Source organism: Notechis scutatus, chromosome 3, assembly GCF_049901735.1.
Source record: "Notechis scutatus isolate UNSWTSFEM ecotype Mainland chromosome 3, rNotScu1.2, whole genome shotgun sequence".
In the NCBI taxonomy this organism is placed as follows: Eukaryota; Metazoa; Chordata; class Lepidosauria; order Squamata; family Elapidae; genus Notechis; species Notechis scutatus.
In genome coordinates, this window is record NC_142011.1 from 52,237,075 (window position 1) to 52,245,741 (window position 8,667).

Genomic DNA, 8,667 nt, shown 5'->3' on the forward strand with positions numbered 1-8,667 from the left:
TATGTTCGGGACAGTGTAGGAGCACATATAAATCTTACACGGAAGCTTTTTCGAACGCATCTTCAGAGGAATGGAGATATGTTAGTTCATTTAAACTGTATGAAGAGCATTTTTCAAGATTTGCAAGAAAAAGAGCTTATATTTAATGAACTGCAACAAGTCTACATAATATTATCTTCATTAGATCAAAGCTATGATGACTATGTGACTTCGTTAGAGGTATTGCCAAAAGAAAGACTCTCATTAACCGAGATTACAGGCAGGCTACTAGAAGAAGCCAGAAGAAGGCGTGAGCGTGACGAGCTGAGAGAAGATAAGAAAGAAGAGAAATTATCTTCAAAGTTTGAAAGAAACCAGCAAAGCAAAGTAAAGCACCTGGAAGAAGAGAATTTATCTTCAACGGCATACACAATTAAAAAGTGTTTTAATTGTGGAGGCAGAGGACATTTGGCAAGATTCTGAAAAAGAGAAAAAGCCAGAATGTAAAAAAGCCAAAGAAAGCATTTGAACTAGCCACGTTTAACAACTCTGATGTGAAGAATAATCTATGGGTGGTTGACAGTGGCGCATCCCAATGCATCACAAGAGATAAGACAAAATTTATAAAAATGTCTAAAAGCTCTCAACATATATCTCTTGCTAACGGCTGGAACCTGAAAGCGAAAGGTCAAGGTTTTGCACGTTGTCAGTACATAAACCAGGATATAAAAATGTTGTATGTACCGCAACTAAAGTTTAATTTGCTTTCAGTAAGGGTATTAGATAAATTAGGTTATGTAATTACTTTTAAGGATAATAATTGCATAATTGAAAAAGATAACAAAGGGTAACTGCAGCTTTAAATGGAACATTATATGTCTTAGATAATAGTAAGAAAGGGGAGGCACAAACTGTATTTAATAATATTAAGCCTCATGATGAATGTATCCATTTATTGCATAGGCGTTTGGGGCATGTAAATTTTAAAATGCTAAAACGTACAGTTGAGTTATCTGAAGGAATAAGGTTAAAACCTTGTGATAAATATTTGCGTTGTAATGTTTGCTGTGAAGATAAGAGCAAAGTATTGCCTGCAAATAGGCTAAATGGTTTCAAAACAAAAGAACCTTTAGAAGTAGTATTTGCAGACATAATAGGTCCAAAGAAACCCAGTATGGGGGTGCTAGATATATACTGAGCATTATGGACCATTATTCTAGATATGGGTTTTGCTATTTAATGAAAAGCAAAACTGAAACATATCAACATTTTTTCAATTGGCTTAGGTTTGCTGAAAGAAAGTCTAAACGGCAACTGATAACCCTGGTGACAGATAATGGTACGGAATTTATTAATAACAAATTCCAGAACAGACTTAAGATAGCTGGAATAGAGCATAAGAAGTCTGCTCCATACAGGCCAGAACATAACGCTTTTATTGAAAGAAGAGGCCAAACACTACAGGCAATGGTTAGAACAATGTTAAATGATTCTGGGTTACCTGATTCTTTGTGGGGAGGCTACAATGTGTGCTAATAACATATTGAACAACGTTGTTAATACAACAACAGGTGAAATACCATTCACCAGATGGCATGGCAGGAAACCTGACCTAAGTTACCTGCACACATTTGGTGCACCAGCATGGGTGCATATTCCTGCACAACTCAGAAAAAAGGGCAACATAGAGCTAAAAGATTTTTCTTCGTTGGTTATCAGGCAAACCATAGGGCATATAGATTTTGGGAGAAAGGCACATCTAAAGTGTTTTGTAGTGCTAGTGCCCAATTTCTAGAACATGAAGGATGGGAGAAATTAGAACAGGATGCCAATAAAGATGTAATTATTGAATCCTATAGAAATCCCATTAGTTATCCCTGTAACTTTAAAAATAAAGTAAAGAGAAAAATACAGGATGAGATAGTGCCCATAAAGGAAGAAACAGATTCAATAGCTGAACAGGATGAGGAAGATGAACAGGTAGTAGTTCAAGAAAGTCCTCCTGTAAGCCCTGTAATTCCCAGAAGAACTACACGATATCTAGACCGCCTGATAGGTATCAGGCTAACACAGTGTGCCAGATTAATCAAGTTCCTAATTCTGTAGAAGAAATTAAAAAGTATCCTAATAAGGAAAAAGAAAGATGGTATGCAGCAATGAATAAGGAACTGAATTCATTAAGAGATATGAAGGTGTATGAAAATGCCAAATTACCTGCAGGAAAGAAAACCATTGGCTGCAAATGGATTTTTAAGGTAAAAATAGATAAGGATGGTAATTTAATCCATAAGGCAAGGTTAGTAGCCCAAGGTTTTAGGCAGAATGCTAATGACTATGATGAGGTGTTTGCACCTAGTCTTAAGGCAGCAACCTTGAGAGCAGCTTTAGTGTGGGCAGCTAGTAAAAACTATATAGTTAACCATTTAGATGTGGAAACTGCTTACTTGCACGCCCATTAAAACATACTATTTATATGAAAAAACCTGTTGGTATTAAAAGTGAAAATAAGGATAATAATGATTGTTGGTTGTTAAAGAAAAGCCTCTATGGTCTTAAACAATCAGGCTATGAATGGAACCAGTATATTGTAAAGGAACTAGACAATATAGGATTTAAAGCTGGTTTAGCGATCCATGTTTGTTTAAGAGGGAGACAAATGGGAAAGTATCATTATTATTACTATTCACAGATGACATTGCATTGATAACTGAAACTAATGATGAAGCAAATAAAATAATAGCATCATTAGGAAAGAGAATAAAGATCAAGCAATTAGGGAGATAAAGAAGTATCTCGGTTTGAATATAAAGAAAACACGGAAAGGTTTTAAGATATCTCAGGAAGATAAGATAAGCAAATTGCTAAAAGATTACAAGATGGAGCTTTGTAAGCCAGCTAAGACTCCAATGAGTCAGGAGTTTAGCAATACTGATGTAAAAAGCCCTGAGTTTGATAAGGTGATTTATCAATCTTTAATTGGTAGTTTGAGTTATATTAGTAATTGGTCTAGACCAGATATATCGTACTGCGTGAATCAGTTGGCTAGATTCAATTCTGCACCATGTGAAAGACACTGGATTGCAGCTAAGAGGATATTAAGATATCTTAAAAAGACAATGAATTATTCATTGTATTTAGAACCAAAGGGTGATTTAATTCTGTGTGCTTATGCAAATGCTAGCTTTGCATCAGAAAGAGACACTAGAAAGTCGACTTCAGGAACAGCCATAATGCTGGGTAAGTCATTAATAGGCTGGAAGTCAATTAGACAACAGCATATAAGTTTGTCTACTATGGAGTCAGAATTCTCCTGTTTATCATTGTTATGTACAGAATTAATAATGTATAAACAAATGTTAATTGATATAGGTATAACAGTAGATTATCCTATAATTATACATGAAGATAATCAGGCAGCAATTCAAATGGCCACAAATATTGGAGTAAAAACAAGAAGCAAGCATACAGATCTAAGATACCTAAACGTGAGACAATCTGTAAGAAGTAAGATGATTCAGCTAGAGTACTGTATGTCGGAGGACAATTTAGCTGATAATTTTACTAAAGCCCAAGGTGCCAGTAAGCACCAGGAGAGTTGTGAAAAAATATGGGGTTAGATTGTAAGGTATTATATATTTATTTCACCCAAAAGGGGAGTATGTTAGGTATAACATTGATACCAAATATGGTTTGGGTGAATAAATATATAAAACTTAGATATCATGGTTTAAGTGCTTATCACTTTAAGCACAATGCAGCAGGCAATTAGCCGATTAAGGGTGCGGTTAGAAGTTACAATATAAGGAAGCATTAGAAGCTGGAAAGCTTACTGTCTGTAACTGTGTGCTGCTGCGACTTACTGTGTGTTACTGAGAATAACTGTGATTACTGACTGTGAGTGCCTGTGACTGAACTGTTATTGTTTGCTACTGTTTGCTGATTTACTGCGTAATTCTACTGAATATCCAGCGTTTGTTTCTCTGGAGAGTGAAACCGGAGGAGGAGAAGATATCTTTATCGGCTGATAAAGATATTGCAAGGACTCTTAACTTGGACAATACTAGTGAGTCTTACTGGATGGAAATACTGTGAATGAATTAATGGACTGAATGACAATGCTTAAACTCTAACTGGATTAAAAACTATTTAAACTACAAACAGTGTTTGTGTTCAGTGTGTGTATACTCTGGGGCCCTTCCGCTCTCCTTTGGTTGCCTGGCTTGACTACTGCTGCAATACTCTTCTAGGGGTTAATTCCAAAACCCTAACAGCAGCTTAACAAGCAAGCTATATATAGTTTATTAAACCACAGTTTGACAATGGGACATGTTTTTCAAGGTTTGAGGTAAGGGATGAAAGTAGGACTGGGTATAAGGATGGTGGACAGTTTAAACCCCTCCTGATAAAGCCTTAACACTGATAAGAATTTGTGAGGTTAGATTATACCAGTGCAGGCACTTCAAATCACTTCAGTACTGACAAATATAATTGGGTAGAAGTGGTCTCTCAAATAATCTGGCCCCATGCCACAAAGGGCTTTAAAGGACAAAGGTAGCACATTGAAGTAGATCCGGAAGCGAACTCGAGAGTAGACCATCTTAGAACAATCCAATTGGGAGGTGACTGAGGCATGAGTATAATATAACAAATAGTTATATTAACAGTTCACAGTTAAGGAATGGCATAACTGGCACACAAAATGAAGGTATGCAAATGCCCCCTTAGCCCTAACAGCCACTTGCTCTTTGAACCCAGAAGAACCCCCAGTTTACATTCTGAGGCTGTCGGGATCTGTACAAGCAGAGCACCCAAGACAGCATAGTCCTAGATCTGACAGGCCCCAAAACTCAAAGACACTCAACTTTGCTCGGGTTGAGCTGATGCCTATTGTTCTCCATCAGGCTTTTACGGAGATGTATAATTGAGTATCATCAGTATACTCATTCCATGAGTGATGGATGATCTCACCAAGCAGCTGCATGTAGATGTTGAACCCTGTGGCACCCCACACTGTACAGGCCAGGGGTGGGATCTCTTCTTCCCCATTCCACCACTTACTGGAATTGACCCTGGAGAAAGAAGGTGAACCAGGAAACACAATGCCACCCATTCCCAGACCCTTGACCCAATCCAGAAGGATACTATGGCCGATGGTATCGAAAGCAGCAAAGAGATCAAGTAGGGCAAGGATGAATTCACAAACTCCATTCCATCCTCATCCAGGACTGAATCCTGACTGAAAGAGATCTGGAAAATCCACTTCAAAATCCAAAATCCTCTGAAGCTGCTGTGCAACCACCTTCTCCACTATTTTCCCCAGAAAACAGAAGTTAGATAATAGATAAAAATTGTCCAGTAGAGTGGGATCCACTGATGACTTCTTGCGCTGGGAGCAAACCAAGGCCTCTTTAAGAGGTAAAGAAACAAACCCCTCATTCAGGGAAGAATTCACCACAGCTAGAATCCATTCATACACCACTATCACGACCCTGGGCCAAGTTGACAGGCTGCAGGGGTTCGCAGTTTGGCTTGGTGTTCAGTCCTCCAGACCGGGGGTTGCTGCAGCAGGATCTTTCTGGACTGCCTTCTCCTTTTGGGATTGTACCTTTTTCACTAGCTCCCCTTCAGGGTTTTTTGTTTTTGTTTTGCTTTCCCAAATGTTTGCACACACAGATGTCTTCAGATTGCTTTCCCACGTTCTCTAATGCTAATGTAGACCATTTCTTTTTTCTTTCTTTTGGTGTCTCATTGTTGCTCTGATGCCACAAGGATCAAACAAGGAACAGATCGCTCCTTTGAACCTATATTTCTGCTGTAGAAATGTTTGTAACAAGTTGAGTTTCACAAATGCAAAAAGAACATTCATTGGGATTGTGCAGCTTCGTTCCAAAGTGCCTTCCTTCATTGCAACTTAAAAAAATGTAAATAACAAAAAATGGCAAGGGGAAACTTGCAGCACTGTTGTGTGTGTGTGTGTGTGTGGGGGAATGTAAGAGAAATATGCTTCACCACATCTGGGCAGAAATGATGCCCACTGGGAGATGTAAAGGTTGAATGGAGCAAAGACCTTCTAGGACAGACAGGAAGACTTGTGGCAAAGAAAGTTTATTTACTTAATCAACCGCAAGATTAAAAAAAAAAAAAAAGCATCTGCTGACTAGTGGAGAACATAACACATCATCAATCCAGGATAAAAAGGTTGCAGAGGACAGTGACCGGCAATGAGAGGAAGGGGTGTGCTAGGCATTGTAGCAACGATAAACCATCCACTTAAAAGGCTTAAAACCTTCTAAGATGGAAAACAGCAGTTTTGAAGTGGAGCTGGGGAGACTCCATTTGCAATAGGATGGGAGTCAGTGGAGGGTGACCTTCATTCTAGCAGTCAGCAAGTGGTGGGTGGCCCATTCTGAGTATGGGACAAGCCAAAAGAGCAGATCTGTCTTTGGGATGGAGAATCCAGGGTGGCCATCAAAAACCTTAGTATTGCCATGGGTCTGGTCTGGTTTGCTGGATCGCAAAAATTGGGGTCGGAGAACTGAGATAGAGGTCATATCACAGTCCCAGCCAATGTCTTATGTGTTTTATGACCCTGGCTGTATCCTTATTGGCAGTTCCGCAGACTCTGTGTCTCCTCAGCTGTTTAGCTGCACTCTGACTTTTACGCTCACTAGAACTTAATACAAACATAAGCAAGGCCAGAAAGAGAAAAAGAACAACAATCCTGTCTCTCATCACAAAATGCAGCTTCATGTTTCAGACTTCATCGAAGTCATAAAGCAATTCAAAAGTATAGCAAAAACACTGCATTGGCAAACACAGGAAAAATACAGAAATTCCTAACAGTACACACATTAAAACATCTTAACCATCTGGCTGTTTGAAATGTGTTTTGAGGGAGGGGAGTGAATTATAAAGAGGATTGCAGTTTTTAGAATGTACTCCATTCATATCTACAATACGCACATGGAGTTGGAGCCCATCCCAAAATAAATTTATTTACTTATATTTATATATTTTTTTATCCTGCCTTTATTATTTTTATAAGTAATTCAAGGCTGCAAACATACCTAATACTTCTTCCTTCTTCTTAGCAACAATCAGAGATGGTATTCAGCAGGTTCTGACCAGTTCCGGAGAACCGGTAGCAGAAATTTTGAGTACTACGGAGAACCGGCAAATACCACCTCTGACTGGAGATTTTACAGTATCCTTCCCCTGCCACGGCCACCAAGCCACACCCACAGAACCAGTAGTAAAAAAATTTGAATCCCGCCACTGGCAACAACCCTGTGAAGTGGATTGGGCTGAGAGAGATTGGCCCAAAGTCATCCAGCCGGTTTTCATGCCTAAAGTGGGACTAGAACTCACAGTCTCCTGGTGCTTTAACCTCTACACAAAACTTACTTCAAGAAATTGGAGACTTTCTTTGAGCTATTCTCACATTCATGGCAGGAATGAATAGAACTCAATATATAAATCCTTGTGACATTCAAGATATGTCAACAAAGTATGAGCTATAAGAATAAATATTGCATAGACATATTTTTTTTTGTATGGTGAAGAATCTCTGTTAAGTTTTATGTCTGCTGTTGGAAATAGCATAGTTGGGTCTCAAATTAGTTCTGCAGGTTCATGCACCTTTGCACCTGCCTTTTTGATCCTATGGCCAAAATGTAGCCACTATGACATTGGCTACTATGTTCAATATATATGTTTTCAATCTTATTGATCAATCAGATTTTAGATGCTACAACAGAGTTCCCCATTCTTGGTTTATCCAACTAGCTAATTCTAGCCTAGATTCCAATTTCTTTAAGTGTCTTACATCAAGTGTTGCCTGCAATATTGATGGATCAGGTGAATTTATATAGATCACGGGTGTCAAACTCTCAGTGTCACGTTGCCATCATGTGATGTTTTGCGAAGGTTTTTTTTCCTTTGCACAGCTAGGATGGGTGTGGCCTGTGCATGACGCATCCAGCTCATGGGCTGCAGTTTGACACCCCTGATATAGATGATGGAGAAGGAGACCAAGGGAAGCTTATTTTTAGACAAAAACAAATATATTATGAGGATTTGACATTCTTCTGAAATGAATGTGTACTACAAAATAACCCTATTAAAATAATGCTGCTTTATTTTTTACGCTGTGTTCAATCTGAAAGGATTTTCTAATGGAATTTTCCTGAATACAATTAGTTAATGACCTTATTTTGGAATAAAAACTTGGAGCTTATTCATCACTTCTACTAATGTACAAATTGCTTTTTTAAATCACTCCTCTGCTAGCTTATTTATTTTTATAAGTGTAAGGGGTCTATAAAACAAATTGATATTGTATAAGCAGATTATGAATAACACTCATTTTAATGGTTTTACTTTACATGTAAACAAGTTATGATTAGTAATAGTAAACCAGCCCATTAGCATTCATCATATTTCACAAGTAATTGTTACTACATATTATGGGAAGCTGACAAACCTGATATTGTCTGAAATATCCTTATGGATTTACAACTAAATTCCTCATTAATGTCAATGATTCAAAGATTCATAGCAGAGTCTGGGTCTACACAATTATATGGTGGATATGCAGAATGCAAATAGACATGATAATTAGACAGTACTAATTATGACAACCTAATTTCAAGATTAGGGCTGCTTCCTCTGTAATTATTTTATTTATCA